Source organism: Leucopleurus acutus (genome assembly GCF_964270905.1).
Source record: "Leucopleurus acutus genome assembly, chromosome: 14".
Lineage (NCBI taxonomy): Eukaryota > Metazoa > Chordata > Mammalia > Artiodactyla > Delphinidae > Leucopleurus > Leucopleurus acutus.
In genome coordinates this window covers 74324519-74340072 of record NC_139156.1, presented here as the reverse complement: position 1 = coordinate 74340072, position 15554 = coordinate 74324519, and the positions used below count along the sequence as shown (strand labels likewise).

The window sequence follows — 15554 nt, the reverse complement described above, 5'->3', positions numbered from 1 at the left end:
GACAAACGTTTGCAGAGACTCTCCAGAGAAAGAGAGGGCACAGGGATGAGCAAAGCCCGCCCAGCAAATATCCAGGCTTTTACAGGCTCCGGGTTCAGGAAAACCAGCCACGTTTTCCAGATGCCAACACCCACAGACGCCAACAGCTTAAAAAGCTGCAAGCCCGAGTCAAGGCATGTATTTCTGGGTCCAGAGTCCTGACTCTGGAGAAACAAAGGGCAGTCAGTCTGCAGACAGCCTCTCTGGCTGTCGGGTCACTGGGCCACCCGGCCCGGCTGAAAGTGCCCCCATGGCAAGCTGAAGGCAGAATTCAGCCCACTCTGTGAGAGGAGGCAATTTCAGCAAGTGAATCACAGGTGCCCAGTAACAACCCCTTTCCTCTGGGCACGTCCTTGACTTTCCGCAAACCCCATGTCCGAACCTGGAGGCTTGGCCAGGGATGCACACGAGGGAACCGCTGGTGCTCCGGCGCCCTCTTGTGGACGTCGGCTCTAATGGCAACTCTCAGCCCTTCTTCCCTGCGGAGCCCCGGGGGCTGCACTGGCCTTGGGCACCTGGCAGCCTGATTTCCTTTCCCCTCTCCCTCTTAGCACAATGAAGTGCCCTACAGATGGGGATATCTTCTCTCTCCAAGTTTACGAGGGTACTATCCCCCCCTACCGCACCCCACTGCTTTAAATTAAAAAGCCCGGGACCTCCCAAGAGGTCAAGTGGCTAAGACGCCCCGTTTCCACTGCAGGTGGCACGGGTTTCATCCCTCGTCATGGAACTAACATTAAGATCCTACATACTACACGGCGTGTCCAAATATAAATAAATAAATAAATAACACCCTGAAGTCACTGATGTGCCGGGCTTGAACTCAATCACCTCCCTTTTAATTCAGCTGACCTGGCTTTAGGTCACTTTTCCCCACGCAGGGTTGTGGAAACAGAAGGAAGAGGATCAGATAGAAAGGGAAGACTAACGTTTGCGGAGAACTCTCCAGAGAAAGAGACGGCACAGGGATGAGCAAAGCCCGCCCAGCAAATATCCAGGCTTTTACAGGCTCCAGGTTCAGGAAAACCAGCCCCGTTTTCAAGATGCCAACACCCACAGAGGCCAACAGCTTTAAAAGCTGCAAGCCCAAGTCAAGTCACGTATTTCTGGGTCCAGAGTCCTGACTCTGGAGAAACAAAGGGAACTCAGTCTACAGGCAACCTGTCTGGCCGTCTGACCACTGGGCCACAACCTGGCTGGAAGTGTCCCCATCGGATGCTGAAGGCAGACCACTGCCCCCCTGTGCGGCGAGGCAATTTGAGCCACTGAATCAGAGGGGCCCGTAACTAACCCCTTTGCTCTGGGCACGTCCTTACGGTTCTGCTAACCCCATCTCCAACCCCATCTCAAAACCTGGAATTTTGGCCAGGGATCCACAGGTGGGCTCCGCTGGCGCTCCGGCGCCCTCTTGTGGCCTTCGTCTCTAATAGCAACTTATAGCCCTTCCTCCTGCCTCCCTTGCCAGCTCTAGGGGCTGCACTGGCCCAGGGCGCCTGCCCGCCTGATTTCCTTCCCCCTCTCCCTCTTACGACAATGAACTGCCCTAGAGATGGCGATATTTTCTCTCTCCAAGTCTCCCAGGGTACTCATCCCTCCCTACCACATCCTACTACTTTAAATTAATCAGCCCAGGACTTCTCTGTTCCTCCAGTGGTTGAGGCTCCATTCTTCCACTGCAGGGCGTATGGGTTTGATCCTTGGTCGGGGAACTAAGATCCTACATGCCACACAGCATGCCCAAATATAAATAAATAAATAAATGGGCCCACTGCATTTACCGATGTACCAGGGTTTATATCAATCATCTCCCACATACTTCAAGTGATCTGGCTTTAGGTCAGGTTACCCCAGGCACAGTTGTGGAAACAGAAGGAAGAGGATCAGATGGAAAGGGAAGACAAACTTTTGGAGAGAACTCTCGGGAAAACGAAAGGGCACAGGGATGAGCGCAGCCCGCCAGCAAACACCAGGGTTTTTACAGGCTCCAGGTTCAGGACGACAGCCCCGTTTTCCAGATGCCAACACACACAGAGACCAGCAGCTTAAAAGCTGGAAGCCCAAGTCAAGCCAGGTGTTTCTGAGTCCAGAGTCCTGACTCTGGAGAAACAAAGGGCAGTCAGTCTGCAGACAGCCTCTCTGGCTGTCGGGTCACTGGGCCACCTGGCCCGGCTGAAAGTGCCCCCATGGCAAGCTGAAGGCAGAATTCAGCCCACTCTGTGAGAGGAGGCAATTTCAGCAAGCGAATCAGAGGTGCCCAGTAACAACCCCTTTCCTCTGGGCACGTCCTTGACTTTCCTCAATCCCCATGTCCGAACCTGGAGGCTTGGCCAGGGATGCACACGAGGGAACCGCTGGTGCTCCAGCGCCCTCTTGTGGACGTCGGCTCTAATGGCAACTCTCAGCCCTTCTTCCCTGCGGAGCCCCGGGGGCTGCACTGGCCTTGGGCACCTGGCAGCCTGATTTCCTTTCCCCTCTCCCTCTTAGCACAAGGAAGTGCCCTACAGATGGGGATATCTTCTCTCTCCAAGTTTACGAGGGTACTATCCCACCCTACCGCACCCCACAGCTCTAAATTAAAAAGCCTGGGACCTCCCAAGAGGTCAAGTGGCTAAGACGCCCCGTTTCCACTGCAGGTGGCACGGGTTTCATCCCTCGTCATGGAACTAAGATCCTACATGCCACACAGCATGGCCAAAAATAAATAAATAAATAAATAGTCCCCTGAAGTCACTGATGTACCGGCCGTGAACTCAATCACCTCCCTTTTAATTCAGCTGACCTGGCTTTAGGTCACTTTTCCCCACGCAGGGTTGTGAAAACAGAAGGAAGAGGATCAGATAGAAAGGGAAGACAAACGTTTGCAGAGACTCTCCAGAGAAAGAGAGGGCACAGGGATGAGCAAAGCCCGCCCAGCAAATATCCAGGCTTTTACAGGCTCCGGGTTCAGGAAAACCAGCCACGTTTTCCAGATGCCAACACCCACAGACGCCAACAGCTTAAAAAGCTGCAAGCCCGAGTCAAGGCATGTATTTCTGGGTCCAGAGTCCTGACTCTGGAGAAACAAAGGGCAGTCAGTCTGCAGACAGCCTCTCTGGCTGTCGGGTCACTGGGCCACCCGGCCCGGCTGAAAGTGCCCCCATGGCAAGCAGAAGGCAGAATTCAGCCCACTCTGTGAGAGGAGGCAATTTCAGCAAGTGAATCAGAGGTGCCCAGTAACAACCCCTTTCCTCTGGGCACGTCCTTGACTTTCCGCAAACCCCATGTCCGAACCTGGAGGCTTGGCCAGGGATGCACACGAGGGTACCGCTGGTGCTCCGGCGCCCTCTTGTGGACGTCGGCTCTAATGGCAACTCTCAGCCCTTCTTCCCTGCGGAGCCCCGGGGGCTGCACTGGCCTTGGGCACCTGGCAGCCTGATTTCCTTTCCCCTCTCCCTCTTAGCACAATGAAGTGCCCTACAGATGGGGATATCTTCTCTCTCCAAGTTTACGAGGGTACTATCCCCCCCTACCACACCCCACTGCTTTAAATTAAAAAGCCCGGGACCTCCCAAGAGGTCAAGTGGCTAAGACCCCCCGTTTCCACTGCAGGTGGCACGGGTTTCATCCCTCGTCATGGAACTAACATTAAGATCCTACATACTACACGGCGTGTCCAAATATAAATAAATAAATAAATAACACCCTGAAGTCACTGATGTGCCGGGCTTGAACTCAATCACCTCCCTTTTAATTCAGCTGATCTCGCTCTAGGTCAGTTTTCCCCACGCAGGGTTGTGGAAACAGAAGGAAGAGGATCAGATAGAAAGGGAAGACAAACGTATGCGGAGAACTCTCTAGAGAAAGAGACGGCACAGGGATGAGCAAAGCCCGCCCAGCAAATATCCAGGCTTTTACAGGCTCCAGGTTCAGGAAAACCAGCCCCGTTTTCCAGATGCCAACACCCACAGTGGCCAACAGCTTAAAAAGCTGCAAGCCCGAGTCAAAGCACGTATTTCTGGGTCCAGAGTCCTGACTCTGGAGAAACAAAGGGCAGTCAGTCTGCAGACAGCCTCTCTGGCTGTCGGGTCACTGGGCCACCCGGCCCGGCTGAAAGTGCCCCCATGGCAAGCTGAAGGCAGAATTCAGCCCACTCTGTGAGAGGAGGCAATTTCAGCAAGCGAATCAGAGGTGCCCAGTAACAACCCCTTTCCTCTGGGCACGTCCTTGACTTTCCTCAATCCCCATGTCCGAACCTGGAGGCTTGGCCAGGGATGCACACGAGGGAACCGCTGGTGCTCCAGCGCCCTCTTGTGGACGTCGGCTCTAATGGCAACTCTCAGCCCTTCTTCCCTGCGGAGCCCCGGGGGCTGCACTGGCCTTGGGCACCTGGCAGCCTGATTTCCTTTCCCCTCTCCCTCTTAGCACAAGGAAGTGCCCTACAGATGGGGATATCTTCTCTCTCCAAGTTTACGAGGGTACTATCCCACCCTACCGCACCCCACAGCTCTAAATTAAAAAGCCTGGGACCTCCCAAGAGGTCAAGTGGCTAAGACGCCCCGTTTCCACTGCAGGTGGCATGGGTTTCATCCCTCGTCATGGAACTAAGATCCTACATGCCACACAGCCTGGCCAAAAATAAATAAAGAAATAAATAGTCCCCTGAAGTCACTGATGTACCGGCCGTGAACTCAATCACCTCCCTTTTAATTCAGCTGACCTGGCTTTAGGTCACTTTTCCCCACGCAGGGTTGTGAAAACAGAAGGAAGAGGATCAGATAGAAAGGGAAGACAAACGTTTGCAGAGACTCTCCAGAGAAAGAGAGGGCACAGGGATGAGCAAAGCCCGCCCAGCAAATATCCAGGCTTTTACAGGCTCCGGGTTCAGGAAAACCAGCCACGTTTTCCAGATGCCAACACCCACAGACACCAACAGCTTAAAAAGCTGCAAGCCCGAGTCAAGGCATGTATTTCTGGGTCCAGAGTCCTGACTCTGGAGAAACAAAGGGCAGTCAGTCTGCAGACAGCCTCTCTGGCTGTCGGGTCACTGGGCCACCCGGCCCGGCTGAAAGTGCCCCCATGGCAAGCTGAAGGCAGAATTCAGCCCACTCTGTGAGAGGAGGCAATTTCAGCAAGTGAATCACAGGTGCCCAGTAACAACCCCTTTCCTCTGGGCACGTCCTTGACTTTCCGCAAACCCCATGTCCGAACCTGGAGGCTTGGCCAGGGATGCACACGAGGGTACCGCTGGTGCTCCGGCGCCCTCTTGTGGACGTCGGCTCTAATGGCAACTCTCAGCCCTTCTTCCCTGCGGAGCCCCGGGGGCTGCACTGGCCTTGGGCACCTGGCAGCCTGATTTCCTTTCCCCTCTCCCTCTTAGCACAATGAAGTGCCCTACAGATGGGGATATCTTCTCTCTCCAAGTTTACGAGGGTACTATCCCCCCCTACCGCACCCCACTGCTTTAAATTAAAAAGCCCGGGACCTCCCAAGAGGTCAAGTGGCTAAGACGCCCCGTTTCCACTGCAGGTGGCACGGGTTTCATCCCTCGTCATGGAACTAACATTAAGATCCTACATACTACACGGCGTGTCCAAATATAAATAAATAAATAAATAACACCCTGAAGTCACTGATGTGCCGGGCTTGAACTCAATCACCTCCCTTTTAATTCAGCTGACCTGGCTTTAGGTCACTTTTCCCCACGCAGGGTTGTGGAAACAGAAGGAAGAGGATCAGATAGAAAGGGAAGACTAACGTTTGCGGAGAACTCTCCAGAGAAAGAGACGGCACAGGGATGAGCAAAGCCCGCCCAGCAAATATCCAGGCTTTTACAGGCTCCAGGTTCAGGAAAACCAGCCCCGTTTTCAAGATGCCAACACCCACAGAGGCCAACAGCTTTAAAAGCTGCAAGCCCAAGTCAAGTCACGTATTTCTGGGTCCAGAGTCCTGACTCTGGAGAAACAAAGGGAACTCAGTCTACAGGCAACCTGTCTGGCCGTCTGACCACTGGGCCACAACCTGGCTGGAAGTGTCCCCATCGGATGCTGAAGGCAGACCACTGCCCCCCTGTGCGGCGAGGCAATTTGAGCCACTGAATCAGAGGGGCCCGTAACTAACCCCTTTGCTCTGGGCACGTCCTTACGGTTCTGCTAACCCCATCTCCAACCCCATCTCAAAACCTGGAATTTTGGCCAGGGATCCACAGGTGGGCTCCGCTGGCGCTCCGGCGCCCTCTTGTGGCCTTCGTCTCTAATAGCAACTTATAGCCCTTCCTCCTGCCTCCCTTGCCAGCTCTAGGGGCTGCACTGGCCCAGGGCGCCTGCCCGCCTGATTTCCTTCCCCCTCTCCCTCTTACGACAATGAACTGCCCTAGAGATGGCGATATTTTCTCTCTCCAAGTCTCCCAGGGTACTCATCCCTCCCTACCACATCCTACTACTTTAAATTAATCAGCCCAGGACTTCTCTGTTCCTCCAGTGGTTGAGGCTCCATTCTTCCACTGCAGGGCGTATGGGTTTGATCCTTGGTCGGGGAACTAAGATCCTACATGCCACACAGCATGCCCAAATATAAATAAATAAATAAATGGGCCCACTGCATTTACCGATGTACCAGGGTTTATATCAATCATCTCCCACATACTTCAAGTGATCTGGCTTTAGGTCAGGTTACCCCAGGCACAGTTGTGGAAACAGAAGGAAGAGGATCAGATGGAAAGGGAAGACAAACTTTTGGAGAGAACTCTCGGGAAAACGAAAGGGCACAGGGATGAGCGCAGCCCGCCAGCAAACACCAGGGTTTTTACAGGCTCCAGGTTCAGGACGACAGCCCCGTTTTCCAGATGCCAACACACACAGAGACCAGCAGCTTAAAAGCTGGAAGCCCAAGTCAAGCCAGGTGTTTCTGAGTCCAGAGTCCTGACTCTGGAGAAACAAAGGGCAGTCAGTCTGCAGACAGCCTCTCTGGCTGTCGGGTCACTGGGCCACCTGGCCCGGCTGAAAGTGCCCCCATGGCAAGCTGAAGGCAGAATTCAGCCCACTCTGTGAGAGGAGGCAATTTCAGCAAGCGAATCAGAGGTGCCCAGTAACAACCCCTTTCCTCTGGGCACGTCCTTGACTTTCCTCAATCCCCATGTCCGAACCTGGAGGCTTGGCCAGGGATGCACACGAGGGAACCGCTGGTGCTCCGGCGCCCTCTTGTGGACGTCGGCTCTAATGGCAACTCTCAGCCCTTCTTCCCTGCGGAGCCCCGGGGGCTGCACTGGCCTTGGGCACCTGGCAGCCTGATTTCCTTTCCCCTCTCCCTCTTAGCACAAGGAAGTGCCCTACAGATGGGGATATCTTCTCTCTCCAAGTTTACGAGGGTACTATCCCACCCTACCGCACCCCACAGCTCTAAATTAAAAAGCCTGGGACCTCCCAAGAGGTCAAGTGGCTAAGACGCCCCGTTTCCACTGCAGGTGGCACGGGTTTCATCCCTCGTCATGGAACTAAGATCCTACATGCCACACAGCATGGCCAAAAATAAATAAAGAAATAAATAGTCCCCTGAAGTCACTGATGTACCGGCCGTGAACTCAATCACCTCCCTTTTAATTCAGCTGACCTGGCTTTAGGTCACTTTTCCCCACGCAGGGTTGTGAAAACAGAAGGAAGAGGATCAGATAGAAAGGGAAGACAAACGTTTGCAGAGACTCTCCAGAGAAAGAGAGGGCACAGGGATGAGCAAAGCCCGCCCAGCAAATATCCAGGCTTTTACAGGCTCCGGGTTCAGGAAAACCAGCCACGTTTTCCAGATGCCAACACCCACAGACGCCAACAGCTTAAAAAGCTGCAAGCCCGAGTCAAGGCATGTATTTCTGGGTCCAGAGTCCTGACTCTGGAGAAACAAAGGGCAGTCAGTCTGCAGACAGCCTCTCTGGCTGTCGGGTCACTGGGCCACCCGGCCCGGCTGAAAGTGCCCCCATGGCAAGCTGAAGGCAGAATTCAGCCCACTCTGTGAGAGGAGGCAATTTCAGCAAGTGAATCACAGGTGCCCAGTAACAACCCCTTTCCTCTGGGCACGTCCTTGACTTTCCGCAAACCCCATGTCCGAACCTGGAGGCTTGGCCAGGGATGCACACGAGGGTACCGCTGGTGCTCCGGCGCCCTCTTGTGGACGTCGGCTCTAATGGCAACTCTCAGCCCTTCTTCCCTGCGGAGCCCCGGGGGCTGCACTGGCCTTGGGCACCTGGCAGCCTGATTTCCTTTCCCCTCTCCCTCTTAGCACAATGAAGTGCCCTACAGATGGGGATATCTTCTCTCTCCAAGTTTACGAGGGTACTATCCCCCCCTACCGCACCCCACTGCTTTAAATTAAAAAGCCCGGGACCTCCCAAGAGGTCAAGTGGCTAAGACGCCCCGTTTCCACTGCAGGTGGCACGGGTTTCATCCCTCGTCATGGAACTAACATTAAGATCCTACATACTACACGGCGTGTCCAAATATAAATAAATAAATAAATAACACCCTGAAGTCACTGATGTGCCGGGCTTGAACTCAATCACCTCCCTTTTAATTCAGCTGACCTGGCTTTAGGTCACTTTTCCCCACGCAGGGTTGTGGAAACAGAAGGAAGAGGATCAGATAGAAAGGGAAGACTAACGTTTGCGGAGAACTCTCCAGAGAAAGAGACGGCACAGGGATGAGCAAAGCCCGCCCAGCAAATATCCAGGCTTTTACAGGCTCCAGGTTCAGGAAAACCAGCCCCGTTTTCAAGATGCCAACACCCACAGAGGCCAACAGCTTTAAAAGCTGCAAGCCCAAGTCAAGTCACGTATTTCTGGGTCCAGAGTCCTGACTCTGGAGAAACAAAGGGAACTCAGTCTACAGGCAACCTGTCTGGCCGTCTGACCACTGGGCCACAACCTGGCTGGAAGTGTCCCCATCGGATGCTGAAGGCAGACCACTGCCCCCCTGTGCGGCGAGGCAATTTGAGCCACTGAATCAGAGGGGCCCGTAACTAACCCCTTTGCTCTGGGCACGTCCTTACGGTTCTGCTAACCCCATCTCCAACCCCATCTCAAAACCTGGAATTTTGGCCAGGGATCCACAGGTGGGCTCCGCTGGCGCTCCGGCGCCCTCTTGTGGCCTTCGTCTCTAATAGCAACTTATAGCCCTTCCTCCTGCCTCCCTTGCCAGCTCTAGGGGCTGCACTGGCCCAGGGCGCCTGCCCGCCTGATTTCCTTCCCCCTCTCCCTCTTACGACAATGAACTGCCCTAGAGATGGCGATATTTTCTCTCTCCAAGTCTCCCAGGGTACTCATCCCTCCCTACCACATCCTACTACTTTAAATTAATCAGCCCAGGACTTCTCTGTTCCTCCAGTGGTTGAGGCTCCATTCTTCCACTGCAGGGCGTATGGGTTTGATCCTTGGTCGGGGAACTAAGATCCTACATGCCACACAGCATGCCCAAATATAAATAAATAAATAAATGGGCCCACTGCATTTACCGATGTACCAGGGTTTATATCAATCATCTCCCACATACTTCAAGTGATCTGGCTTTAGGTCAGGTTACCCCAGGCACAGTTGTGGAAACAGAAGGAAGAGGATCAGATGGAAAGGGAAGACAAACTTTTGGAGAGAACTCTCGGGAAAACGAAAGGGCACAGGGATGAGCGCAGCCCACCAGCAAACACCAGGGTTTTTACAGGCTCCAGGTTCAGGACGACAGCCCCGTTTTCCAGATGCCAACACACACAGAGACCAGCAGCTTAAAAGCTGGAAGCCCAAGTCAAGCCAGGTGTTTCTGAGTCCAGAGTCCTGACTCTGGAGAAACAAAGGGCAGTCAGTCTGCAGACAGCCTCTCTGGCTGTCGGGTCACTGGGCCACCCGGCCCGGCTGAAAGTGCCCCCATGGCAAGCTGAAGGCAGAATTCAGCCCACTCTGTGAGAGGAGGCAATTTCAGCAAGCGAATCAGAGGTGCCCAGTAACAACCCCTTTCCTCTGGGCACGTCCTTGACTTTCCTCAATCCCCATGTCCGAACCTGGAGGCTTGGCCAGGGATGCACACGAGGGAACCGCTGGTGCTCCAGCGCCCTCTTGTGGACGTCGGCTCTAATGGCAACTCTCAGCCCTTCTTCCCTGCGGAGCCCCGGGGGCTGCACTGGCCTTGGGCACCTGGCAGCCTGATTTCCTTTCCCCTCTCCCTCTTAGCACAAGGAAGTGCCCTACAGATGGGGATATCTTCTCTCTCCAAGTTTACGAGGGTACTATCCCACCCTACCGCACCCCACAGCTCTAAATTAAAAAGCCTGGGACCTCCCAAGAGGTCAAGTGGCTAAGACGCCCCGTTTCCACTGCAGGTGGCACGGGTTTCATCCCTCGTCATGGAACTAAGATCCTACATGCCACACAGCATGGCCAAAAATAAATAAATAAATAAATAGTCCCCTGAAGTCACTGATGTACCGGCCGTGAACTCAATCACCTCCCTTTTAATTCAGCTGACCTGGCTTTAGGTCACTTTTCCCCACGCAGGGTTGTGAAAACAGAAGGAAGAGGATCAGATAGAAAGGGAAGACAAACGTTTGCAGAGACTCTCCAGAGAAAGAGAGGGCACAGGGATGAGCAAAGCCCGCCCAGCAAATATCCAGGCTTTTACAGGCTCCGGGTTCAGGAAAACCAGCCACGTTTTCCAGATGCCAACACCCACAGACGCCAACAGCTTAAAAAGCTGCAAGCCCGAGTCAAGGCATGTATTTCTGGGTCCAGAGTCCTGACTCTGGAGAAACAAAGGGCAGTCAGTCTGCAGACAGCCTCTCTGGCTGTCGGGTCACTGGGCCACCCGGCCCGGCTGAAAGTGCCCCCATGGCAAGCAGAAGGCAGAATTCAGCCCACTCTGTGAGAGGAGGCAATTTCAGCAAGTGAATCAGAGGTGCCCAGTAACAACCCCTTTCCTCTGGGCACGTCCTTGACTTTCCGCAAACCCCATGTCCGAACCTGGAGGCTTGGCCAGGGATGCACACGAGGGTACCGCTGGTGCTCCGGCGCCCTCTTGTGGACGTCGGCTCTAATGGCAACTCTCAGCCCTTCTTCCCTGCGGAGCCCCGGGGGCTGCACTGGCCTTGGGCACCTGGCAGCCTGATTTCCTTTCCCCTCTCCCTCTTAGCACAATGAAGTGCCCTACAGATGGGGATATCTTCTCTCTCCAAGTTTACGAGGGTACTATCCCCCCCTACCGCACCCCACTGCTTTAAATTAAAAAGCCCGGGACCTCCCAAGAGGTCAAGTGGCTAAGACCCCCCGTTTCCACTGCAGGTGGCACGGGTTTCATCCCTCGTCATGGAACTAACATTAAGATCCTACATACTACACGGCGTGTCCAAATATAAATAAATAAATAAATAACACCCTGAAGTCACTGATGTGCCGGGCTTGAACTCAATCACCTCCCTTTTAATTCAGCTGATCTCGCTCTAGGTCAGTTTTCCCCACGCAGGGTTGTGGAAACAGAAGGAAGAGGATCAGATAGAAAGGGAAGACAAACGTATGCGGAGAACTCTCTAGAGAAAGAGACGGCACAGGGATGAGCAAAGCCCGCCCAGCAAATATCCAGGCTTTTACAGGCTCCAGGTTCAGGAAAACCAGCCCCGTTTTCCAGATGCCAACACCCACAGTGGCCAACAGCTTAAAAAGCTGCAAGCCCGAGTCAAAGCACGTATTTCTGGGTCCAGAGTCCTGACTCTGGAGAAACAAAGGGCAGTCAGTCTGCAGACAGCCTCTCTGGCTGTCGGGTCACTGGGCCACCCGGCCCGGCTGAAAGTGCCCCCATGGCAAGCTGAAGGCAGAATTCAGCCCACTCTGTGAGAGGAGGCAATTTCAGCAAGCGAATCAGAGGTGCCCAGTAACAACCCCTTTCCTCTGGGCACGTCCTTGACTTTCCTCAATCCCCATGTCCGAACCTGGAGGCTTGGCCAGGGATGCACACGAGGGAACCGCTGGTGCTCCAGCGCCCTCTTGTGGACGTCGGCTCTAATGGCAACTCTCAGCCCTTCTTCCCTGCGGAGCCCCGGGGGCTGCACTGGCCTTGGGCACCTGGCAGCCTGATTTCCTTTCCCCTCTCCCTCTTAGCACAAGGAAGTGCCCTACAGATGGGGATATCTTCTCTCTCCAAGTTTACGAGGGTACTATCCCACCCTACCGCACCCCACAGCTCTAAATTAAAAAGCCTGGGACCTCCCAAGAGGTCAAGTGGCTAAGACGCCCCGTTTCCACTGCAGGTGGCACGGGTTTCATCCCTCGTCATGGAACTAAGATCCTACATGCCACACAGCATGGCCAAAAATAAATAAATAAATAAATAGTCCCCTGAAGTCACTGATGTACCGGCCGTGAACTCAATCACCTCCCTTTTAATTCAGCTGACCTGGCTTTAGGTCACTTTTCCCCACGCAGGGTTGTGAAAACAGAAGGAAGAGGATCAGATAGAAAGGGAAGACAAACGTTTGCAGAGACTCTCCAGAGAAAGAGAGGGCACAGGGATGAGCAAAGCCCGCCCAGCAAATATCCAGGCTTTTACAGGCTCCGGGTTCAGGAAAACCAGCCACGTTTTCCAGATGCCAACACCCACAGACGCCAACAGCTTAAAAAGCTGCAAGCCCGAGTCAAGGCATGTATTTCTGGGTCCAGAGTCCTGACTCTGGAGAAACAAAGGGCAGTCAGTCTGCAGACAGCCTCTCTGGCTGTCGGGTCACTGGGCCACCCGGCCCGGCTGAAAGTGCCCCCATGGCAAGCAGAAGGCAGAATTCAGCCCACTCTGTGAGAGGAGGCAATTTCAGCAAGTGAATCAGAGGTGCCCAGTAACAACCCCTTTCCTCTGGGCACGTCCTTGACTTTCCGCAAACCCCATGTCCGAACCTGGAGGCTTGGCCAGGGATGCACACGAGGGTACCGCTGGTGCTCCGGCGCCCTCTTGTGGACGTCGGCTCTAATGGCAACTCTCAGCCCTTCTTCCCTGCGGAGCCCCGGGGGCTGCACTGGCCTTGGGCACCTGGCAGCCTGATTTCCTTTCCCCTCTCCCTCTTAGCACAATGAAGTGCCCTACAGATGGGGATATCTTCTCTCTCCAAGTTTACGAGGGTACTATCCCCCCCTACCGCACCCCACTGCTTTAAATTAAAAAGCCCGGGACCTCCCAAGAGGTCAAGTGGCTAAGACCCCCCGTTTCCACTGCAGGTGGCACGGGTTTCATCCCTCGTCATGGAACTAACATTAAGATCCTACATACTACACGGCGTGTCCAAATATAAATAAATAAATAAATAACACCCTGAAGTCACTGATGTGCCGGGCTTGAACTCAATCACCTCCCTTTTAATTCAGCTGATCTCGCTCTAGGTCAGTTTTCCCCACGCAGGGTTGTGGAAACAGAAGGAAGAGGATCAGATAGAAAGGGAAGACAAACGTATGCGGAGAACTCTCTAGAGAAAGAGACGGCACAGGGATGAGCAAAGCCCGCCCAGCAAATATCCAGGCTTTTACAGGCTCCAGGTTCAGGAAAACCAGCCCCGTTTTCCAGATGCCAACACCCACAGTGGCCAACAGCTTAAAAAGCTGCAAGCCCGAGTCAAAGCACGTATTTCTGGGTCCAGAGTCCTGACTCTGGAGAAACAAAGGGCAGTCAGTCTGCAGACAGCCTCTCTGGCTGTCGGGTCACTGGGCCACCCGGCCCGGCTGAAAGTGCCCCCATGGCAAGCTGAAGGCAGAATTCAGCCCACTCTGTGAGAGGAGGCAATTTCAGCAAGCGAATCAGAGGTGCCCAGTAACAACCCCTTTCCTCTGGGCACGTCCTTGACTTTCCTCAATCCCCATGTCCGAACCTGGAGGCTTGGCCAGGGATGCACACGAGGGAACCGCTGGTGCTCCAGCGCCCTCTTGTGGACGTCGGCTCTAATGGCAACTCTCAGCCCTTCTTCCCTGCGGAGCCCCGGGGGCTGCACTGGCCTTGGGCACCTGGCAGCCTGATTTCCTTTCCCCTCTCCCTCTTAGCACAAGGAAGTGCCCTACAGATGGGGATATCTTCTCTCTCCAAGTTTACGAGGGTACTATCCCACCCTACCGCACCCCACAGCTCTAAATTAAAAAGCCTGGGACCTCCCAAGAGGTCAAGTGGCTAAGACGCCCCGTTTCCACTGCAGGTGGCACGGGTTTCATCCCTCGTCATGGAACTAAGATCCTACATGCCACACAGCATGGCCAAAAATAAATAAAGAAATAAATAGTCCCCTGAAGTCACTGATGTACCGGCCGTGAACTCAATCACCTCCCTTTTAATTCAGCTGACCTGGCTTTAGGTCACTTTTCCCCACGCAGGGTTGTGAAAACAGAAGGAAGAGGATCAGATAGAAAGGGAAGACAAACGTTTGCAGAGACTCTCCAGAGAAAGAGAGGGCACAGGGATGAGCAAAGCCCGCCCAGCAAATATCCAGGCTTTTACAGGCTCCGGGTTCAGGAAAACCAGCCACGTTTTCCAGATGCCAACACCCACAGACGCCAACAGCTTAAAAAGCTGCAAGCCCGAGTCAAGGCATGTATTTCTGGGTCCAGAGTCCTGACTCTGGAGAAACAAAGGGCAGTCAGTCTGCAGACAGCCTCTCTGGCTGTCGGGTCACTGGGCCACCCGGCCCGGCTGAAAGTGCCCCCATGGCAAGCTGAAGGCAGAATTCAGCCCACTCTGTGAGAGGAGGCAATTTCAGCAAGTGAATCACAGGTGCCCAGTAACAACCCCTTTCCTCTGGGCACGTCCTTGACTTTCCGCAAACCCCATGTCCGAACCTGGAGGCTTGGCCAGGGATGCACACGAGGGTACCGCTGGTGCTCCGGCGCCCTCTTGTGGACGTCGGCTCTAATGGCAACTCTCAGCCCTTCTTCCCTGCGGAGCCCCGGGGGCTGCACTGGCCTTGGGCACCTGGCAGCCTGATTTCCTTTCCCCTCTCCCTCTTAGCACAATGAAGTGCCCTACAGATGGGGATATCTTCTCTCTCCAAGTTTACGAGGGTACTATCCCCCCCTACCGCACCCCACTGCTTTAAATTAAAAAGCCCGGGACCTCCCAAGAGGTCAAGTGGCTAAGACGCCCCGTTTCCACTGCAGGTGGCACGGGTTTCATCCCTCGTCATGGAACTAACATTAAGATCCTACATACTACACGGCGTGTCCAAATATAAATAAATAAATAAATAACACCCTGAAGTCACTGATGTGCCGGGCTTGAACTCAATCACCTCCCTTTTAATTCAGCTGACCTGGCTTTAGGTCACTTTTCCCCACGCAGGGTTGTGGAAACAGAAGGAAGAGGATCAGATAGAAAGGGAAGACTAACGTTTGCGGAGAACTCTCCAGAGAAAGAGACGGCACAGGGATGAGCAAAGCCCGCCCAGCAAATATCCAGGCTTTTACAGGCTCCAGGTTCAGGAAAACCAGCCCCGTTTTCAAGATGCCAACACCCACAGAGGCCAACAGCTTTAAAAGCTGCAAGCCCAAGTCAAGTCAC

The 15554-nt window shown here is 54.0% G+C and overlaps 1 protein-coding gene across 1 annotated transcript in view; it reads right to left on the bottom strand.

The window, feature by feature from the left end:
- Positions 1 to 15554, bottom strand: part of RASGEF1A (RasGEF domain family member 1A) — a gene marked incomplete at its 3' end in the record, with an annotated part of 425528 nt that overhangs the window by 209923 nt on the left and 200051 nt on the right. The gene's annotated exons all lie outside the window — the stretch shown is intronic.